Raw genomic sequence first — 20,857 nt, forward strand, 5'->3', positions numbered from 1 at the left:
CAGAACATCTGGATAATTAGAACACAAAGTCTCTGCAAACAGATGTGTGGGCATGAAGGCTTACTATAGTCTCTGATAACTAGGAGGCAAACAATTGATGCAAAACATCACTCACTAGAAACAAGGGAGTCACGAATGAAAAGATGCTTTTTCTCCCTTTGGACCATGCATATTGCGAATGTTTTACTTCCACATTCCATTACATATAAAAAGCAAAGTGTTGATGTGTCACTGAAGATCATGTGGAATCTTCAATTTTCAAAACAATATCATAAGTACATTTTTCATGAAAATAAATCTATCTGCTTCAACAAGCTATAGCCATGCTAAATGGAGTTTTATTCTTAACAGTTCAAGGCCAAGATCCCAACTGTAAGACAGTCCTTGGGAAACTCGGACTGTAACACACCCAGTTCGGCTTCCGTGTCACCGGTCCCTTCATCGTGGTCTCCAATACCTTCAGACTAGATTTCTTCATTTTCTAAAGAACCAGGAGTTTCTGTTTCATTGCTTTTAGGATTTCAGCATGTTCTGGAAGTTGTTTCATATGACTTCCGGCTTCCGACTTCACCCTTTATAGTTTAAAAGGACGTCAGCATTGTTCCCCTGATTGCCCTGTAGATCATCGGTACAGCATCTGGGGCAGGGACCCCCACCTTTCTTCCTGTTTTCCCTGGAATGTGGCACAAGCCGCCCTGTGCACCACTGTGGCTGTTGCGTGGCTCTTCCCACCAGACCGAAGCCTTTCCTTGTGGGGGAATGGGAAGAAATCTGCAGGGCGAAGGAAACTCACAATCAACTCACCAGACTCCAGAGCCCGTCCCTGAGTTTATGTAAACAGCGTACAGCAGCTCGGGGAGAGGAGACTTAGTGGTGTGGCTGTCTGTCCATTGTGCAGGGGACTCCATCGATGCAGCTTTGGTGACGATTTGACCACACTGGGCTTTTCGGTGATGCGGGTACCCTAGTTACCCATGTTCAGGAAAGTAACCCCTCACCTGTGTTCATGTAACTCCAATAAACGGACTCGTTCATGAAGGTGGACTTTGATGGAAGTTTTATCCTCTCTAACTGAGGTGAGTAAAAATAGTCTCCAAGGAAAACTAACATAGCGCCCACTAAAACATGGCTGCTAAACACCCACTTGCCAGCATTTTGATTTCTGGAACATACTCTTGCGCTTCCTCTTTGAACACCAACTCTCTTTATTCAGATTCCTTTTTCTTTATACCCCAGCACCTACTTTCATTTCCATTCCCTTCCTTCACTCCTTGGCATGGCTGTAATGGTGATCAGAAGTTAAGGGGAAGGGAGTCCCTTCCAAAAGCTACTGCTGGATGGATGGGCCGAAGCTGTCAGTGGCAGGTTCAGAGCACAATGTCTAGTTAACTACCAGGACTATCTCATAAACCTCAAGTGCACAAGATCTGGAAGCTGAAAATAAATAGAATATTTTTAATACAATATTGCTTCAAGATTATACAGGGAAATAAATATTTTTGTTTCATTTAAAGCTACAATAATTATCCTAAACAAGTAAACAAAGAAAGCAAATACTGTTAAACTGAATTGTGATGGTGGGGAAAAAAAAATAGATCCATTGATTGCTTTTAAACTACAGTTGCCATGACTTCAACTAAATTTGTTGCAATTCTTGACTAACCAGTAATTTCTGCTTCAATCATTTCCATATACTGCACATGTACATTTACATGAAGGTGTGTGCTAAATATTCAGGCTAACTGGAGTCAGGCTGGGTAAGATCTTAGAGCCGAGCAGATGCTTCCTCTCGGAATAGAAACAGAATTCTGAAATCCTTGTAAGATTATCTAAGCTGTTGCCAGTGTGAAAGAGATTCATTCAGTCTCTCTCTCCACTGGTGTCATGGTGGGCCAAAGAGTGTCCCACAGGAGCAATACCGCAGCTGTAGCTTTTACCTTCCAGGGGAAGAGCCTACTGGGGTTCATGTATCTAAAGAAATAGAAATGGAAATGTTAAAAAATATATTTTTATTATTTATTTAATGTATGTAAGTGTTTTGCCTGAGTATATATCTGCTGTTGTTTTATTTTACTCTTTTGGCTCTTTGGAGGGCCCGCCACCCAGCTCCCAAATAAATCGCATGGATGCTTATTCTTACTTATGAATGCCCAGTCTTAGCTTGGCTTGTTTCTTGCCAGCTTTTCTTAACTTAAATTATCCCATCTACCTTTTGCCTCTAGGTTTTTACCCTTTTCTGTTTCTGTATATCTTTTCTTTCTTTCTTATTCCATGTCTGGCTGTGTGGCTGTGTGACTAGCTCCTTCTTTTCTCAATCCTTCATCCTCTCTTCCCAGATTTCTCCTATTTATTCTCTCTGCCTGCCAGCCCCACCTATCCATTCTCCTGCCTTGCTATTGACCATTCAGCTCTTTATTGGATCAATCAGGTGTTTTAGAGAGTCACAGTAACACAGTTTCACAGAGTTAAACAAATACAACATAAAAGAATGCAACACATCTTTGCATCATAAAAACAAATGTTCCACAGCATAAACAAATGTAACACATCCTAAAATAATATTCCACAACATTTGTCTGTCTGCCACATGCATCCCTGGTACTTGAAGAGGTCAGGAGAGAGCATGGGATCCCTTGGAACTGGAGTTAGCAAGAACTGTGAGCTGCCATGTGGGTGCAGGGAATCAAACCCAGGTCCTCTGAAGGAGAAGTCAGTGCTCATAACTGCTGAGCCATCTCTCCAGCACCTACTTTATTATTTTTAATTATGGGGGGTGGCTATGTACATGTAAGAGCAGGTGCCCACGGAACCAGTGTTGGATCACCTGCAGTTCGAATTACAGGCAAAAACATTGGTGCTAGGAACCAAACTCGTGCTAGGAACCAGACTCGGGTCCTCTGGAAGAGCAGTCCATTCTGTAAACCACAGAGCTACCTCTCCAGCCCCCCAAAATGGGGAATTTTCAAATTTGAATTAAGTAATATTATTATATAGAAAGAGAAAAAAGTCTATTCCTCAAATTTTCTAAAATACTCTGAACTGGCTAAGACACAGAACGCCTCACAATGCCTCTTATGTCATCCCACTGTTTCTGGAATTTTTTTAACTCTACATTTTCTATTGAAAAAAAAAATTTTAACAACATTAAACATGGTGCCTGAAGAGGGCACCCTTTCCTGTAAAACCAAAACCCATCCACTAAGCCTTTAAACCTAAACTAATCTGAAAAAGGCTGTACATCAACTTTAAATTCTTTTATTTTTTTAAAAAAGATTTATTTATTTATTTATTTATTTATTTATTTATTTATTTATTTATTATTATACAGTATTCTGCCTGCACATGTCCCTGCAGGCCAGAAGAGGGCACCAGATCTCATTACAAGTGGTTGTGAGCCACCATGTGGTTGCTGGGAATTGAACTCAGGACCTTTGGAAGAGCAGTCGGTACTCTTAACCACTTAGCCATCTCTCCAGCCCCCAACTTTAAATTCTTAATAGCAATTTTTTAAAGATCAAAGTAAGTTTTAATAAAATGCATATTAATTAGCATATTATTTCTGCTGAGTCATGCAGTTTAAAACAAGAAGGAAAGGCACTCCTAAAAGCTGGGAAATCCAGAATTAAATTTAGGAAGCACATGACTGGGGATGTAGCTCAAAGGTAGAGTCTAGTGTGTACAAGGATACACACTAAACAAAACAGGATATGGTAAAATGGGAAGTAAACTCCAATAGCATGGAAGCCCTTTGTGTTCATCTCTCAAAGGGTCACATTCACTCCTATTTCCTAAGTGAACCACTTCCTTGATTTTTACAATTTTTTTCCTTTCTATTAGTTTTATAACTTTTACATTGCTTAGTTTCACCTCTGTCAAGCTCAAGCCTAAATACAGCTGTGTTGTGCTGTAAGATTTCTTCCGTGGTTGGCTTCGTGATCAATATAAAGAGCTTGAGATCCAACCGTGCTGACACATGGAGCTGTCTGAAGTTCTTGTATTTTGGATGCCAGAAGGTATTCCATCATATGGATACATCACACATTACCATTTATGGCCTGTGCTTGTGATAAACTTTTGGTGTTGTTACTGTTACAAGTAACAGCAAGCTTCCTTCAGGACCCTCTTAGTGCATTTGCACAGCAATCCTAAAACACTACAATCTGTAGGGTAAGACATCTCCCTGCTTGCTTCTATGTAGCCCATGGCTGAGAGTTACTTTACATATGTGTGAGTACTTTTTAATTTTTATTTATTATTGTTTATTTGTATGATGCATGTGTAAGTACATTTATGCACATACCATAGCATGCTTGCAGAATTGAGGTGTTGTGGAATATTAGTTTAAGGTGTGTTACATTTGTTAATGCTGTGGAATATTTGTTCAATGATGCAAAGGATGTGTTGCATTCTTTTACACTGCATTGAACTCTGTAAAGCTGTGTTACTTTGCCCGCTTTAAACACTTGATTGGTCTAATAAAGAGCTGAATGGCCAATAGCAAGACAGGAGAGGGATAGGTGGGGCTGTCAGGCAGAGAGAATAAATAGGAGAAATCAAGGCTTGAGAGAAGAAAAGAAGGGGAAGGAGAAAAAAAGGAGGAGAGGAGGACACCAGGGACCAGCTACCCAGCCACACAGCCACACAGCCACACAACCACACAGCCACACAGCCACACAGCCACACAGCCACACAACCACACAACCACACAGCCACACAGCCACACAGCCACACAACCAGCCACAGAGTAAAAAAGGTATATAAAATAGAGAAAGATAAAAGCCCAGAGGCAAAAGGTAGACAGGATAATTAAGTTAAGCAAAGCCGGCCAGAAACAAGCCAAGCTAAGGGCCAGGCATTCATAAGCAAGAATAAGTCTCCATGTATTTATTTGTGAGCTGAGTGGCGGCCACCAAAACAACAACAACTACACAGAGAGGATAACTTTTAGAATCCAACAACTTTTAGCAGATCCAACGAGCAAGCTCAGGTCATCAGCACTTATAGCCACAGAGCCACCTTGCCAGCCCAGTGTTTACATTTCAAATGTCTGGAAAGAGAAAATGCTTTTTCTCATGCCAAAAATGACAAGAAATGCAAATGCAAATATAGACCAAGTTTTATTGGACCACAAAAACACTCGTTCACATGCATGTTGTCTACCCAGCAACCACAGCTGTAGTCACAATCTCCCGGGTGTCGGGTGCAACCCCAGACACTTACTGTCTGGCCCTCTGGCAGTGAGCCTTGCAGATTCCCGTTGTAGATGAAACACTCCCAACCCCGCTGCTGCTGGAAATACACTGTTAACCTCAGTGTTTTCCAAGGTGGTTCTACTGCTATACATTCCTATCCGAGAAGTATGAGGCTCCACGTTCTCACGGTAGAAACAAGAGGCATAAGTCATCCATAGAGACAACTATGTTACTTTCTGTGCCTCTGTGACTGTGTGGTAAAGCTAGTGCCACAGTTTCAACTATTTGTAGCAAGGACGAACCTTAGCTTGGCTGACTTTGGCTAACCTTTAGCAATTTCAGCCAGTAGGACCCTTGAATGTCAAAGTAGTCCACACCTCATCCTCCCTGGGATCTTGACCAAGCCCATGCCTGGGTTGCCCCAGTCCTGGGTGGAGAAGAGACTTCATCTGGCTGAGCCCATCTGAGGGTCTCTTAGAAAACCAGGTGAACTGAACGTTGTTGGTGTAACGACCATGTGATTGTAAGCTGGTAACTGACTCAAGATTTGGAGCTGGTTCTGATATCCTCTGAGGTGAGACCTAAACTACTTTCTAATGGGCCCAAGCCTGGCAGCCCCAACAATGCTCAGCATGTCCTCACTCAACAAGATGTCTACAGACAGTTTAAGATCTGCTGTGCACGCTGTTTCTAGCCTCTAACAAGAGGAAAGACAGCATGTCTAAAGAAAAATACCGAAAGCCAGGCAGTGGTGGCACACACCTATAATCCCAGCACTCCAGAGGCAGAGGTAGGTGGATCTCTGTGGGTTCAAGGCCAGCCTGGTTTACAGAGCAAGTTCCAGGACAGTCAAGCTTTCACAGAGAAACCCTATCTCGAAAAAACCAAAAAAGACAAAAAAGAAAAGAAAAGAAAAACACTGAAAGCCTCAAACACTACCAAAGGAAACCAGTTTTACATTGATGACAACATAATCATCATTATAGTGTGGATATAAAATGTTCCCACAGGCTTTGCTGGCACTGTTTGGAAGACTGTGGAACCTTCTGGACATGAGGCATGGCTGGCTCCACTTCTAGCCTGAGCTCCCTCTGCTTTCTGATATGAAGGTGTGTGAGGGAGCAGCCTCACACTCTGCTCAACATGGACAAGACCAGGTCCTGCCAACATACCTTCCCCGTTGTGACGGACTGTGTGCCTGGAACCAGGAACCGGAAGAAACCACTTCTCCCTTAAGCTGTTTCTGTCAGATCCTTGGTCACAGAGACCAGAGAAATAATTAAGACAACTATAAGGCATTAAACAAGAAATGGCTGGGACTGTGGATGCACCTCAGTGGGTGGATGCTTGACTATCGAGCAGAAGCCCTGGATTCAGTTCCCAGAAACACATAAACTAGGTATGGCGGTTCATTCCTGCAATCCCAGCCTAACGGAGGCAGAGACAGGAGGATTAGGAATTTAAGGTCAACCTCAGCCACACAATGAGTTTGAGGCCAGCCTGAGCTACATGAGACCCTGTCAAAAGAGGAAAGAAGGAAGAAAGGAAGGAAGGAAGGAAGGAGAGAGGGAGGAAGGGAGAGGGAGAGAGGGAGGGAGGGATGAAGGAAGGGGAAGAGGGAGTGAGAGGGAAAGAGAAATAAATGGATTTAATTGTGCCAGAGATTTAATCCACTCCAACTCTACTTTCTCAGGTGAACAGAGGCTGCTATTTGGAAGAGGGTAAGCATACAGTGATGGAAAGTGCAGTGGTTCTCATCCTTTAAAGGGATCATTTTTCAGCTGTTCCACATGATTCCACTTCACTGGAGGAAACTTCATGGCCATCAGGAGCTCTTGGTGTTTCTTAGAAGGTCATGGCCTCCAGACAGAGTTCCACAGCATTCTGGAAAACAAATCATCAAGAAATCTGGGGTGGTATCAACTTTCTAGATATCTATCAAATTTTACCAAGTGTTATTCTTCAATGCATGATAAAAACAGTATGAATTTTTCATTTTTTTTCTTTTTTTGAAATTAAAATATAATGACATCACTTCCCCCTTTCCCTTTTCAGACACAATTCCCACCAGTCTTTCTGGCTTTAGGCCCGTCTTCACCTTCACCTCCAGAGGCACATGGGTCCTTGGGGGTTCTGCCCTAGAGCTGTTTGTTCTCAACAGCAAGACTAGGTGCTTCATGCCGCTGTAGGAGTCACTAGGTGCCCCCTGCCATCCACCTACAGAATTTTGTGCTGTGACCCAGCTGCCCCATTTTCTTTGTTCTATTTTTTTTTTTTTTTTTGGTTTTTCAAGACAGGGTTTCTCTGTGTAGCTTTGCGCCTTTCCTGGAACTCACTTGGTAGCCCAGGCTGGCCTCGAACTCACAGAGATCCGCCTGGCTCTGCCTCCCGAGTGCTGGGATTAAAGGCGTGCGCCACCACCGCCCGGCTATTTTTTTTTTTTTTTTTTTTTTTTTTTTTTTTTTGGTTTTTCAAGACAGGGTTTCTCTCTGTAGCTTTGCGCCTTTCCTGGGACTCACTTGGTAGCCCAGGCTGGCCTTGAACTCACAGAGATCCACCTGGCTCTGCCTCCCGAGTGCTGGGATTAAAGGCATGCGCCACCACCGCCCGGCTTTTCTATTTTTTTTTTTTTATTTTCTTTGTTCTAAAATCTCTATCTTTCTGTTAGCATGGTTTTAGAAGCAGAGGCCAATGTACAGAGCTCTTGTTTGCTGTTTTTGAAACAGAGCCTCCCTAAGCATCCCAGGACTTAGAACATGCTAAGCAGTCCGAGTTTCCATCCTCCTGCATGAAAATCCAGAGAAACACCTGGCTCCTTCTGCTCTTTGAGGACATGGCAACAAAGTACCATCCATTAGAAGTGGGTCCTCGGCAGACACCCAGTCAGCTTCCACCTTGATCTTGGATTTCCAAACCTCTAGGACTGTGAGAAATCCATCTCTGTGGTTGATAAACTACCCATTCTGCGGTATTTCCTTAGAGTTATCTGACTGGAATAAAGCACATACTTATGTCCAAACATAAGTGAACATTGAGATGTAATAAACAGTGTCTCTGTCATACAGAAATAAGATTAACTTTGCTGAAAACCTTTAATTACTTAGGTGTTCAACCATAAAGTTATCTAAGCCTTTAATTTGATAAGGAGCCTGGATTGAAGAAATTATATTCATCAAATCATGTTTTGATAAGATTCCATCAAGTAAAACTATGATGTAGTATTTTTCAAACCTGACAATTACCAGGAGCCAAGAACCAGAGGCATTTTCCCCGGGTGCTTTTTGCTGAAGTCTTTATCTCTGTCCAAAGACATTTTGCAATGCCAACCATTAACATTTTACCAGTAAGACTTTTATGGTGTGTGGAAAAACAATCTGATTTTCTTATGGCTAAGAAGGAGCCAAGGACTCCTGGTCACAGAGGCCAGAGGGTGGCTCCATACATCTTTAGGGAAAGGAATACTGTTGTTTCCTAAGAGGCTCTAACAGGTGGAAATGGCAGAGGGTTTAAAAACTGAAACCACGCCGGGCGGTGGTGGCACACGCCTTTAATCCCAGCACTTGGGAGGCAGAGGCAGGCGGATCTCTGTGAGTTCGAGGCCAGCCTGGGCTACCAAGTGAGTTCCAATGGCGCAAAGCTACACAGAGAAACCCTGTCTCAAAAAAACAAACAAACAAAAAAAACTGAAACCACTAGAGAAAACTAGGATTAGAAGAAAACTGAATAGCAATTAGGATGGGAAAGACAACAGGTTCAAAATTTTTCTTTGGTGAACAATAATTCCAGGAAAGAAGCTGTGTCTGTGGAGAATGACAGATTAGAACTTCATTGCTGTGGAGAGATTTCAGTGCTGTGGAACCTTGCAGGTCCAGAGGCTAAATACCTTATCTTGGGCTAATTCTAGCCCTTCTGAACATCCAGCCATTCCTTGCCCACCTCTGTCTGTTAACTGTCTTATGACTAAGAGATTAAAAAAAAAAACAAAAACAAAAACAAAAAAAACCCTTTTGGAATCTGTTAACTGACCACCAGCAAACGTTAATTATGCCATCAGAGAGGATCTGAGGCCTATAGCAAAGCTCCTCCATCTTGCTGTAACCACCTCTCTGATGTCCCCACCAATGTATTTTAAACTTGCCTTAATCTATACATTTCTTTGTTCTGTAAAGCTACAAAACTTCAGGAACACGGAATCTGGGGTCACATAAATCTGTGTTTCTGAACCACGGTCACTCAACTCAATGGCATTCCAGAGTAAACCATCTCTTGTTTCCTTCAAGATGGCAGTTATGGTGTTTGCATTTACACATTTCAAAGGCTGCGAGGCATGCCTTTGATCTCGGCACTCAGGAGGGAGAAGCAGGTGGCTCTCACGAATTCAGGGCAAGGCTGGACTGCATAGTGAGTTATAGGATACAGAGTGTGCTCCTGTCTCATCTCCCCCACCCCCCAAAAACCCTCCACAAAAACCTTAAGGCTAAGGCTGCATAGCATTTACCTGTAATCCCAGCATTTGGGGAAGTGGAGGTAGGGGGATCAGCAGTTCAAGGTCATCCTCTGCTGCAAAGCAAGTTTAGCAAATTTGAGACCAACCTGGCGCATGTCACATGAGAAGGGTGTCAGAGCTGGAGTTACTAGGTGGGTGTGAGCTGCCTGACCTGGATGCTGGAAAACGAACCTTGAATATTCTGGAAGAACAGCAAGTACTCAACCACTGAGCCATTTCTCCAGTCCTGGCAGATAATTTTACTGGAAGCTAGAGTTTCTTTTAATAGTCTGGCCATGTCTCCTTTTTAACACTGTTAGTTTCATGAAGCATGAATTCTACATGAACACAGATAGACTTAGAAATAAGAGTGAGTAGGATCAATGTCATTTTGGTGGGTGAGGGAAACCACACTGGACCAGGCTGCTCCACTTGGAGCAGTACGACTTACCTTAGTACCTACTATCCTGCTAAGATTCTACAGCAATTTGTAGGAGTACATTTAAAAAAAAAAACCAATACTTTGAGAGCAGGGGTGTTCAATCTTTTGACATTGCAGTGTGACAGTTTTAAATGCGGAACAAACAAGTTGAACTGCGTTCATCACCATCCTGGGATACAGTCAGCCTGTGGGCTGCAGGCCAGAGATGTACCTGTTTTTGTGCCTTCCAGCATCCACACATGATTTCCGCCTCCTCCCACAGGGCTGGGATACCACTCTGACCGACCAAACAGACACTAACTTCTTAGCACTTTCACAGCAGTGCCCTTCCGAGTTCACAGAGCAGTGCCTGGGAAACATCCAGGTCCCTCAGGCCAAAGGACCCGATGACACTGACTCAGGGTGCTGCCGAGAGTGTGGCTCCTGTCCTGGCATGGTTGTGACAGGCAGACACCCATGGGGAAGGGGTTGCTGTCAACTGGGTTCCTTAGGAGGAAAGAGAAGAAAGAGGAAATATCTCTGCAGAGACACGAAGCAGACAAGGGGTTAATTTTTCTTTTCCTTTTAAGCTCTGGAGATCAAACATGGTCTGAGCACACTAGGCAAGTCCTAACCCCGTGCTACATCCCCAGTCCTCAGGTTGTTAGATTTCAATAACCAGAAAGTCTAGCGGGAGCTGAAAAGCAAATTATTAAAATGAGCAGTGAGAGAAATCAGTCACTTTTAAGAATGTCATGGAAATGGGTATAAATAACAGTTTTAATTTTCACTGGCAAGGCCGCTGCATGGGAGCCAGGCTGCAGAAGCTCCCACTGTTGCTGGAGTTGTGGTCTGTGGCCAGTGATGGCTACTGACAGTGAGCTGTCATTGAATTATTTATCCTCATCGGCCTTGGAATTAGGTCATGAGAACATAATGACAACAGCTTTATTTTCCTTTGCTGAATTCAGAGAGTTTTGTTTACCGGTTTGTGTAGAAAAATTATGTAAGAGTTACACCTGTATATTATTTACTCTATTTTAATTTCTTCTTCGTGAACCCTACTGCTTATTTCTTCAGCAAACACTCATCAGCTACCTATAATGAACTCAGTATGTTCTGTACACTCGAGACACAGAAAAAAAAAGGAGGAAAGATAAATAATACTTTTATTTTATTTATTACATTTGTTAAGGATTTATTTTATATTTCATTATGTGTACCAGTATGTGCACACGAGTGTCTGAGCCACAGGGGCCAAAAGACGGGGTCAGATCTTCTCAAGATGGAGTTATGGGTAGTCATGGGCTCCCCAGTGTGTGTCCTGGAGAAGAGAAAGCACTCTTCGCCACTGAGCCATATTTCTAACGCAACAGATACAATTCTACTGATGAAAGTTTTAATACCACGGCACACAATGATAACTGCCTGGAAGAGAAACTAAAATAGAAGGCCTCTTTTGGATAAAGTGACCCGTAGGGCCAGGGCTATGCTGCTGGTGGCCCCTTCCTGTTCCTGAGCACGCACTAGCACATTTTTGACATTTTGCAAGCCAGTCATTACTGAAAGGTCAATTACACCAGGTGTGGCAGCCTGAGACAGTAATCACAGCACTCAGTAGGTGGAGGCGGGATAATTGCAGTGAGTTCAAGGCCATCCTGAGCTACACAGGGAGATGCTATCTCCAACACAGCAAGGGGAATGGAACTCAGTTGGGAGAAGTGCTGGCCTAGCATGCAAGAGCGCTTGTGTTTGAACCTCAGAACCCAATAAACTGGGCATTTGGGAGGTAGAGGCAGGACGACCAGCCATTGAAGGTAATAGGCACTCAGTCTGTAAGTGAATCTGAGACCAGCCTGGGCTTCATGAGAGAGACTCTTTCTCAACAAAAACAAACAAAAAACCCAAAACACTAGCAGCACTTTTAATTACTTTTTGAAAGTTAAATTATAGTAACCTACAAATGGATTCCATTTAAAAAAAATAAATACTTGAGACACCACTTCACGCCTGGAAACCTGTCATGATTCAGGATGCTCTCTAAGCACGGTCACCTCGCTTAATGATGGGCTGTGTGCTGAAAATGTGTTTTGAAGCAGTTTCGTCACTGGGTAAACATTTTTCTTACGCAACCTCCACGGTACTGCTTGCCACACACCACAGCTGTGTGAGTACATGCCTGTGTGTCTCCCAAGTGTCAGTGTGCACAAATGTGCTTGTGCACATAGGCCTTTTGCTCTTAGGCCGTGATGAGTAAAACCGTTTGAGATGAAATCACATGCAGGGAGAAAGGATGAGCTCCTGTGACCCGGGAAACGTGAGCCGATGACGCGGCAGCCTGGGGAATGTAGCCGCGGGGGACATAGCACATGCTTCTCAGCAGGGTTTTGGTTGGGTTTTGATTGGGTTTGGTTACCTCACCACCACCACCATCACCACCACCCGCATGACAGGGTTTCTGTGTGTGACCGTGGCTATCCTGGAACTCACTTTGTAGACCAGGCTGGCCTCAAACCTCAAACTCAGAGAGATCCACCTGCTTCTGCCTCCCTGGTATTGAAGGCGTGCACCACCATGCCCAGCTAGGTTTTCGTTGTTGTTGGTTTGTTTGTTTTAAATCAAATGAGTACATTCTAACATAATGGGTGAAGACTGGGAGATGGCTTGGTGGGTAAGAAGAGCCTTTGCTGTACAAGCATGAGAACCTGAGTTCAGATCCCTAGCACCTGAATAAAAAGCTTAGCATGGGGTTTACAAGGTAGCTCGGGAGGTACAGGCATTTGCTGCCGAGTGTGGAGACCTGAATTCAATACCCAGAAACCACATGTTGAGAGGAGAGAACCATTTCCCACAAGCTGTCCTGTCATCCCCACATGCATTCTAGGACATGTGCTCCCATAAACAAACAAACAAATAGATGTATGTGAGTTGGGGAGAGAGCCAGCTCCACACATCTGTAACCTCAGAATTGAGGAGGTTGGAGACAGGCAGGTTCTAGAGCTTGTTGGCTGCCAGCCTAACTTCAGATTCAGTGAGAAGGTCTATCTCAAGGGAATAAGGCAGAAATTATAGAGCAGGACACCCAGTGTCCTCCTCTGGTCTCCATTCACATGTGTGTGCCCATGCCCCTGAACACATACGGAAACACAGACCACATATATATCACATATGTATACACACAAAAAACATCAACCAGTGGTTTAAAAGTACGGTAACAATGGGGAAAGCTTGGTAGAGCACTTTCCCAGACCTCACAAAGTCCTGGGTTTGATTCCCGGGACAGAAATGAAAGTCAAACAACCAGACGAAACAGTGACATTGTGCTGTCGGGCATTCTGTGCTGTATCCTGTTGTGGCCGTCAATGAGAAACTGCACAAACCCAAGGCAGGCAAAAGACAAATGGTCCGGAGCCATCAGGAATGAGGATGCGGGTCATCTGTCCAAGTGACGCCAGCTAGTGGCTCGCTCCGCCTGTCTCCAAGCAAGCTTTGTTGTCAGGACACAATCAAAATATCACACAACAAAGCGCTAAAGCCAGCTGAGGTGCTTATGGAAGGTAGGAGGAATCCTGATTGGGTAGTGTAAAAAGACAGTTATAAATACCAATTATGGTCATGTGGCCAGTTACAGAATCAAAAGTTATAATCGTCATGAGTGTTTATTTCTATTTTGTTAAGACTATCTTTGTACATATACATATACACTATGCTGATATCCTTATTTTCTTTCCTATTCCTTTACCTTACAACATAAGATCAGACAGATATTATTATATCTATATTATAATTTTAAGTTATATCTGGATATAGCTTAATATATATATTAAGATATAACAAATACTGTCACTTTTTCTGGAGAGGGCATTAATGTTTTCAATTGTGTATGTCATGGTTATATCACATAGAGCATAATTATGATTTTGCTGATTGTCTTTTTTGGGGGTTAAATGTGGCATAAGGAAATGTTTGGTGGCAAACTGACAAGTGAACTGTGGCGGTTAGTTCTGACTGTCAGCCTGACTGGCTGGAGGGACGGTAGTCTCTCCATTGGTCAAGGACACCTCTGAGTATGTCTGTGAAAACTTTCCCAGACAGGATTGGCACATGTGAGAACAACCAGGCCAGGTGAAGGGCCTACCGTGAATGCTGGCGGTGCCGTCCAGGAGGCTGGAGAACCAGACACAATTAATCGAGAAGAGACTTGAGCATGTGGAAGGTTCCCCCACCCTACCCCCGGTGTGTCTCTGGCTGCTGCTGTCACCCACAGACACAAAACTCCAGTTTCCACAGAGCTCCCGTGTGGTGGGTCTCACACCAGCAGCCCTGCAGGGAGCTTGCAGGCCAAAAGCCTTGACTAGGAATTCATGGCTGCGCTCCATTATTCTGTAGTCCAACTTCCTCCCTCGGCTGAGCAATGATTGAATTCTCTGCCTCTCCAGCGTGGAGGGAGCCATTCTTAGACGAACCAGCTTCCTGTTGTGCAAGCCGATGTAGGAAGTCCATTTATACACACACACACACACACACACACACACACACACACACACACACACACTACTGGCTCGCTCTCTCTAGAGAACTAGGACTAATACATGATTATTGCTTCTACCTTAGAAATAAGGAAATAGAAGCCAAAAACTATTAAAGGACTTGCCTGAGGTCCCCAGAAAAGAAAGGGAGGAATTAAGAACCACCACCAGCAACCTCACTCTAGAGTCTTCCAGGTTCTAACCAGAGGAAAAAACCAACAGCCCCTTGATTTCCCCATTTTTGAATTTATTTATTGAAGATTTACAGTGTTAGATTCTGAGTAGACAAAGACAAATAAAACAGTGTTTCTGTCCTTGGAGAGTTCACAGTTTAGTGAGGAAGGGTCTCTCCCATAAAGAGAAAATTGTAACAAGTGGATTTTCAGGAAATGGAGGCAAGAGAGAAACTGGCCAAAGGACACCCTAGAGGCAATCCGTAAAATCCAGACTTCACGCCAAGGGACTGTGTCTTCACAGGTGAACTCCAGGAAACTAAACCTGTACCTTAGACTGAAAGAGACTCGAGAGAGTATCAACCAAGGGGAAGCTTCCTCGGCTCCAAATTCAAGCAAACTGGAAACAAAGCTTAAGTGAGATGGGATAGAAATTTGGATACTACATGGACGTTTGGTAACATTAGAGGATAATAAGTTTAATTTGGAAATGTTTAGGTGAAATCGTGATGCTATGGTTACTGTTAAAGTGATTGTTGGGGGATATTATTTTAAGGTGTGTTGCTTTTGTCTATGTTGCATTTGTTTCACTCTGTGAAGCTGTGTTACTGTGCCTGTCTCAAACACCTGATGGTCTAATAAAGAACTGAACGGACAATAGCGAGGCAGGAGAAAGGATAGTCAGGGCTGGCAGGCAGAGAGAACAGATAGAAGGAGAAATCTGGAAGGAGAGAAGAAGTAGCCAGAGAAGGAGGAGGGCTTCAGGGGCCAGCCACCCAGCTACACAGCAAGTCACAGAGTAAGAAATAAAGAAAGGTATACAGGAATAGAAAAGGAAAAGCCCAGAGGCAAAAGATAGATGGGATAATTTAAAGTTAAGAAAAGCTGGCAAGAAACAAGCCAAGCTAAGGCCGGGCATTTATAAATAAGAATAAGCCTCTGTGTGTGATTTATTTGGGAGGTGGGTGGCAGGCCCCCCAAAAGAGCAAAACCAACCAACAAGTAATCTTAGGTTTCAGAAAAATAGAAGCGAAAATATCTGTAGACAAAATGATATAATGTCTGGAACTTTCTTCAGAGTAATTCAGAAGGAGGCAGAAAGTGAAGGACACAAGATTGGCCACAAATTAATTATGTGGCTGCATGATAGTTACCTGGGGATCAAAGTCAGCAAATATTTAAAATTTCCCATATTAAAGAGCTTTAGCAGAACGGTGCCGGGGGTGGATTCAAAGGGGCTGGAAGCTGCTGACATGGTATTGGGTCCGGTTGGGACACTTCCCAGGAAATTAGGATATTCATATGAGAAACAGCTCTTTGGCAGCGGAGAGCATGACAAATAGATGAAATCACTCAGAGCATCTCCTCACGCTGTCAATGTCAGAGACGGGTGGTAGTGGTTTATCATGAAGTACCAGCTACTACCACACACAAACAGGCTACCAGACTTCCCGGAACTTCCTTCTACAGATGTGTGTTAAAAAGAATTGAGTGAAGCCCAGGATTGGATGTCTGTGTAGGAAATCAGGAGAATAGGTGTGGGAATATGGGTTCTGTTATTAACTAGTTATAACTTAAAGACAGATTCTTAAAACAACAACAACCAGACTCTCAGGCTGGGCAGTGGTGGTTCATGCCTTTAATCCCAGCATTGGGGAGACTGAGGCAGGCCAATCACTGTGAGTTCAAGGCCAGTCTGGTCTACAGAGCAAGTTCCAGGACAGCCAAGACTGTTACACGGAGAAACACTGTCTCAAAACACCAAAACAAGCAAACAAGAAAAAGAAAAAAAACCTCCAAGATTCTTAAACTCCCTGTTTCTCATTTCCTCATCCATAATACTTGAAATCAGAGATCTTCCCTAAGTGCCTAAATTATTTACTTTTCTGTTGTTTGGGTAAAACACCATGACCAAGGCAATTTACAGAAGAAAGAGTTTATTTGAGTTAGAGTCGATGACGGCAGCAGGCACAGGGCTGGAGCAGTGAGCTGAGAGCTCACCTTCCCATAAGCACAAAACAGAAAGAGAGCAGGGGGAATGGTACATGGCTTTTGAAACCCCAGAGTCAACCCCAGTAACACACTTCCTCCGGCAAGGCCACACCTAAACCTACCCAAACAGCACCACCCACCGGGGACCAAGAATTCAAATACCTGAGCCTATGGGGGACATCCTCATCCAACCCACCATGGTGCTGTCCCTAGTCTAATAAACTGTTCAACATGGGTCTCCCCAGATGTGACATGACATAATTGTTGCAGGGTACCTGTGGGAAATCAGCAGCTTCAGGTCACTGTGGTATCGCTGTCAGGACATAAAGACCTCTAGTGCTGGTGTGTTTGTTATAACACACCCCAAGAAGGATTTCTGCATATAGAGACCCCCAACGTAGCCCAAAAGACTGTTTTCTACCTCACACAGGAAGCGGGTGGGTGTGGTGAACCCTAGCTATTTCGTGTTGATTTTCAGCACAGTTCTTAACAACTTGGCCCTCTTCTCTGCAAGGGAGAATTGGGTATGATTTGGTGATCCTGTTGTTCATAGCTCCTCTCTGCGTGAACACACTATGTACTTTCTTTTCTTGGTTCTATGGAGGGGTATTGAGAAGATTGGTGCAGCTGATGAAGTTAAAATAGTTCTTATTAGATGTCACCCTGGGCCCTTAATTCCCGATACAATAAAAGGTATGAAAACACCCATTTTGCTGCCCCTCCCCCATTTTGCTACCCCTTTTTTTTTTTTTTTTTTTTTTTTTTTTATCTCAGCAGAGATTTAGCTGCAGTAACCCATCTGTCTAAGGGTTATGGTTGCTGTGATGAAACACAACCAAAAGCAAGCTATGGGGGAAAGGGCTTATTTGGCTTACACCTCTATATCCATAGTCCATCCCTGAAGGAAGTCAGGATGGGAACTCAAACAGGGCAGGGACCTGGAGGCAGGAGCTGATGCAGAGGCCATGGAGGGAGCTGCTTACTGGCTTGATTCTCATGGCTTGCTCAGCCTGCTTTCTTACAGAACTCAGGACTATCAGAGCAGGGGTGGTCCTATCCACAATGGGCTGAGCCCTCCCCCATCAATCACTAATTAAGAGAATGCTCTACAGGCCTGCCTACAGGCCAGTCTTACAGAAGCATTTTCCCAATTGGGGCTCCCCCCCGCCTCAGATGACTCTAGCCTGTGTCAAGTTGATATCAAATCAGCCAGCACACTGTCCATCACGGAGGGACCAATACGAGCTCTGATGCACTGACCTTTCATTCATGGGAAACAGCCCGCCCCCATCTCGGCAGAAGGCAGTAAAGAACACTAACACAGAAGGAGATGGCAGAATTAACAGATGGGAAAGAAGGCTATGGTTTCTTGCTATGGTTTCAACATGTTTGCCAAAAGTTCAAAAGATAACGGACTTCCTGGTTTCCAGATCCACACGCGAAAGACACCCCTGTCATTTATAAAATACCCAGTTTGTGGTATTCAGCTATCGCCGCGGAAACCTGGCTAGGACAGCGCCCTTCTTTTCTTCTCTTCCTCTCTGCTCCCATCTCCCAGCCTTTTGGTTCAGAGACGGGAGCACACTCTGTCTAAAAAGCATTTGCGGGGCTGCCATCCCCAAGGCCAGCCATCTCTGCCTGTCTGTCTCTACACAAGCTGCGAGTGCTCTGAGAAGCCTCCTCACACCAGCAGCCTCTTAATCTTCCCCCTCAGGACTGCCCTCACTTCCCTGCCAGCCTTGATATCAGATAGTAACTACGTGCTAGTTCCTTTGTACAGATACCATACATCCTAAATATGTGTGCTTTTATCTAGTGCTTTCAGTAGAACACAAAGAAAACGCAGAACTCTTCAAACTGTGGCTGGGTATGGTGGGGTATGCCTATAATCCCAGCACTTGGGAGTCAGAGACAGGAGCAGCAGGTGTTCAAGGCCATACTTGGCTACATATTCAGTTGAATGCCATTCTGGGTTACAGGAGACCCCAAACCAAACCAAGCAACCAACCAACAGACTATAGCTCTATGAATTATTAGTAATATATGTGAGTGCATTTCATCTCCATTCGGGTGATAGAATAGGTCCAAGCAAGGGGTGTCAGCAAACATCTATAACCGCAGCTGCTCTGAGAGGCTGAGGCAGGAGGATCACACGTTCCAAGCCAGCCTTAGTTACAACTACAGCCAGTTTAAGACCAACTTGGACAACCTCTGGCAACCCTGTCTCAAGAGAAAACCAAAGAGGTGGGGGTTAAGGGGATGGGATTGGGGATATAGCTCCGGGTAAGGGGCTTGGCTGGTGCAAGCAAGGCCCTGGTCAATTTCCAGTACTGGTGGAGGTGGGGGGAGCGGGGAGCAGGCACGGAATTCCTCCTTCCCAAATATAAACAGTCTCCTAATGCCCGAAGGTTTAACTCCTTCATAGTGTTTATGTTAGTAATTTTTAAAGATTGAGATATGAGCCAGTGAGATGGCTCAGCAAATAAAGGCGCTTGCCACTAAGCGTGACAACCTGAACTCAACCCCAGGACTCATACGGTGGAAGGAGAGAGCCGACTCCCTAAAGTTATCCTTGTACTTACATACGTAAGCCCCAGCACAAACACCCACTCCAAAGATGAATGCTGTTTTAAGAAACTTCAGAATTGAGATATAACATATACCCAGTGGCCACGGTTCTGGGTTCAGGCAGCCACAAACTCAATGAATACACAAAATTGTCCCTGCCCCATAACCACCCCACCCCAGTGACCTTTGTAGTGAACCCCCATCACCAGTTTTGAAAACCACCGATTTGTTTTCTTTCCTTATACTTTCCTTACTCGGTGTCTATCAGAGCTGGTATTCTGAATTCTTTCACTCTGCGTGACGTTTACGAGCTACATCCATGAGGCTGTGTGCAACGGTTGTTCATTCCCACTGGTCTGTGTAACTCATCACTGACTTGCCATAATTTATTTATATGATTGGGATGAATATACCACTGTGTAATTATCATTCTATTGTTGGCCATCTGCGTGTGTCCCATTGGAGCTTTTTGTGACTAATGGTGCTAGACACTTTTAAATCACTAAAGATTTATTTATTTCTATGTGATGTTTGGGTATTTTGCGTGCATGTATGTCTATGCACCACAGGTATGTGTGCCCATGGAGGTCTGAAGAGGAATCCCCTGGAAGTGGAGTTTCAGATGGTTGTAAGCACTCACCATGTTAGTGCTGATAATCAAACCTGGGTCCTCTGGGAGAGAAGTCAGTGTTCTTAACTGCCTTTTTTAAACCCATGGTTTAAAAACCCTGGAACTCACTGCCTAGGTCAGGCTTTGACCTCAACAGCAATTCTGCCTCAGCCTCCCACTTGTCAGGATTGCAAGAGGGACCACATGCAGCTCGGAAACATACTTGGTTGTGCTTCCGCATGCCCAGGTGTGGATGTCACCCAGCTGACCCTGAATTCACATCTGTGTGTGATGACGTTACGCGGGTGAGGCGACTTTCTTCTTAACATTTTCTAGTGTGAAAATCCAGTTGACCCAGCACCCTGAAATTACGACTAGTCCTTCCGGGTGCTCTTCAGCGCCACTTCTGACATAAACTGTCTCTGCAAGTGTGGTCTCGTTTCTGAATCCCCTTTTGGTTCGCTGGTCTATTTGATTTACTTCCCACTTGGTTCTTCTTTTTCAAGATTGTCTCCGCTCTGCCAGAGTCTTTTTAAAATTTAATTCAAATTTTGAGACAGGGTTCTCACTATGAACTCCGAGCTGGTCTGGAATTCAGACGGGATTGGCCTAGATCAGATTGGCCTCGAACTCAGGGAGATCTGCCTGCTTCTGCGGTACCTCCACCGTCCTGCGCCAAAGAGCTCCGCTTCCGAGTGCAACCATCCCAGCATCCCAGACACGAAGGGCACCGGGCACACGTGATGCTTGCTGGAGGACCCTCGGTATGCCTTGGAGATTAGAGTAAGGTGGCCTCCGGCTCCTCTTGCCACCAGGCATCCGTCCCCACTCCACCCCACCCACCCTCCCAGCCTAGCCCTCCAGGAGGCGCACCCCTAAGGACAAC

General features: G+C 44.4%; 1 long non-coding RNA gene across 1 annotated transcript; it reads right to left on the reverse strand.

Annotated features, from left to right (window-relative positions):
* Positions 1-5,098: 5,098 nt before the first annotated feature.
* LOC128108448 (uncharacterized) lies at positions 5,099-20,774 on the reverse strand. Its single transcript, XR_008217470.1, has 2 exons — positions 20,195-20,774; positions 5,099-7,076 (listed from the first exon to the last, which is right to left on the reverse strand). It is a non-coding gene; the product is annotated as an uncharacterized LOC128108448 (long non-coding RNA).
* Positions 20,775-20,857: the final 83 nt, after the last annotated feature.

This window comes from Peromyscus californicus, unplaced genomic scaffold, assembly GCF_007827085.1.
Source record: "Peromyscus californicus insignis strain IS unplaced genomic scaffold, ASM782708v3 Scaffold_13__1_contigs__length_99412109, whole genome shotgun sequence".
NCBI lineage: Eukaryota > Metazoa > Chordata > Mammalia > Rodentia > Cricetidae > Peromyscus > Peromyscus californicus.